This window comes from Limulus polyphemus, unplaced genomic scaffold (assembly GCF_000517525.1).
Source record: "Limulus polyphemus unplaced genomic scaffold, Limulus_polyphemus-2.1.2 Scaffold683, whole genome shotgun sequence".
NCBI classification, from domain to species: domain Eukaryota; kingdom Metazoa; phylum Arthropoda; class Merostomata; order Xiphosura; family Limulidae; genus Limulus; species Limulus polyphemus.
Window position 1 is genome coordinate 358,061 of NW_013666293.1, and position 2,713 is coordinate 360,773.

The 2,713-nt window shown below is 31.1% G+C and overlaps 1 non-coding gene across 1 annotated transcript; it reads left to right on the top strand.

The window, feature by feature from the left end:
• The first annotated feature begins 380 nt into the window (after positions 1–380).
• On the top strand, positions 381–453 carry Trnar-ucg. Its single transcript has one exon. It is a non-coding gene; the product is annotated as a tRNA-Arg (tRNA).
• Positions 454–2,713: the final 2,260 nt, after the last annotated feature.

A 2,713-nucleotide genomic window follows, 5' to 3' on the forward strand; every position in this document is an offset into this window, starting at 1 on the left:
TTGGTATTTTTATCATACGCGTAGAAAATAAATTATAACATTCGTCCTCGATCAATAAGTTGTTTAAATGTTTTCATGTCTCCTAATGAATCAGTGGTATGTTAACGTATAGAACTATAGAATCTAGAGCTCGATTCCTCTCCGTAGACAAAGCGCAGTCAGCCTATTGTGTAGGGTTGCGTTAAAACCACGAGAAAAATATTTACATTCATTTATTAAAAGGTGAAGAACAAGCAAGGTAATTTAGTTCAAACACGTTCGATTGTATAAGTGCTAGGTAAGTGATCTGTTCAATAGAAAAACATAGCGTACACTGTTTATAATACAAATAGCAAAAGGAAGCTTTGTTGAGAAGTCTATAGTTGAGATTGATATTCGTTGTCCGCGTAGCCTAATGGATAAGGCGTCTGACTTCGGATCAGAAGATTACAGGTTCGAGTCCTGTCGCGGACGGTGCGAGTGTTACTTTTATGCACGATTTCGAAAATGTTTGGTAATGATCGAAGTTTAGATCTGCGTAGTGTAATTACCATGTCCTATAAACAATTTGTAAGAATTTTTAGCCCCAAAAGTGAAAGATGAAAAAGTAGCAATATAGAAAAGAAGTCAATACGTGTTTCTGCTGTCAGTTAACAATTAAAAGTTTAGTGTCAAATAATTTATCATTATTATACCCAATCTCACATTTTCATACGCTCTCAAGGGCAAACAAATGTACAATGTGATAAGAAAGAAATCTAAAAAATGAATATGTATATATTAAAAACATTTGTAGTTGGAGTGTCAAAGTTTTACCATAGCACACTAAGACAGGTATACGTTTTATTTATGAAAATACATTTCGAAACTACTTTATGCTGTGTGCCCAAATGGTTGTTCTCACAAACTAGCATTTCTCATATTTTCTTTCACTCTCTTCTAGCAATACGAGATTAGTAATTTCAACTATATGCGTATCAGTGTGAACTATATTCGAATCTTTCAAAACTGTCGTAACACGATACTAATATATATATATATATAATATTGATCTAGAAGAGTTTTAATAATTAGATTACGATTGATTTCACTTGCATATATTAACAAGAAGTAGTAAAGTTAGTCCGATATTTAAAAAAAATTAATGTTGGTTATTTATCTTCTATTCTATACGCTCACGATGAATATTTCGTCTCATTAAGACTGATAATAACGTTTATGACATGTTTCTTTACCACTTAATATCAATCTCATTTTTATCAGGTTGTTACTATAGATCAACATGTGATACTTCGCTCAGCTAGGCGTTAAACTCCATAACATATGAAGATATACACTGTTTCAACAGTTTGTCAGAAATGTTTACATTATGTGATATTGACATTATGTATAGCAGAGACGGCTGGTATTCACATTGATATATATTATAGGAAAACTTTAACGATAAGAAATAAGTAAATAAAGTATGTTACCTAAACTTGTGTTCGAATAGTAACACATGCTTCTCTCTTATAGCTTTTATCTCGGAATAAATAGCCATTTCTCTTTTCCTTTAAAATGATATGAAACTGTTATTCTAACATCATGGATTTACATGATTTAAGTGGATATGAATCCAACTTTAACTTTCACTAAAGACTATAAAAATAATGTTTATATAACTTATCTCACCTTCTATGAATGTTATCTATAATGTATTTTTTTATGAAACGTTATCTTGAAAACACAAAAATTGATTTTATTTGTATTTTGTAATCTTATTATTTCTTTGTGTAAATAAATTTCGTTATGAAGTTTTGTGAAATATATTTAAATAAAACTATTGCTACGCTATCCTAAGATATGTTCTTTTATGTCTCAGAATTTGGTTCAAATTTTGAATATACAGACTAGAGAGAACATAGCTAATCTTAACACACAAAACGTGGGTCTTCCACTGCATTCTGATTATCAAGAAGTTACTTCTTACACTAACTTTAAACCTCGTTAAACTATTGCACGTACATTAATTGAATTAAGACAACGTTTTATTCGTGGAGTATTAGACATACACTAAGGAATCATATTTGCATATAACTGTTAATTTTGCCGATTATTTAACAGCTTAGATTATCTCACACTATATCATTCCATTATAACAATATATACAAAAATATTTGTTTGATGAACCAATTATGTATTGAGAAGCGTTGACAATATCCATAAATGGAGTTTACTAATGGCTAACTTTGTAGTATCATAAGTTTTACTACAAGAGACAACTGGTTACTAAACTACAATAACAAGAGGTTCGTGAAGATTTATTAAGCAGAAAAGAGATTACGTTCAACTCGACCAAGAAGTAAAAAAAAGACTGGTGAAAATGTTGCCCGTGTTAAAAGCTCTTTATTGACAAAAATCAACAACTATGGCAAGTAGCGTATTTGATGAACATAAATCTTTCTTTTCTGGGCCAGTTGTCTCTTTTAATGTCTTAGGCAAGAAGTAAAAACTTAACTGAAGGAACAGTAAGGCGATTCTGACCTTAAACCCTACCAGGACTTCCCACGCCATCAAGTAAACCCTATTAATCGTTTTCTGGAAAGCTAAACTTACCCATTTCATAATCCCTACCTACAAGCTAAGAAACTCATTAAAACCACCTTAACGCATTTTCCTGTAGAGTAATCGATTATTGGGTCAAGCCTTCGACAGTGTATGATGCAGCATAATTGTTTGTTTGTTTGTTTGTTTG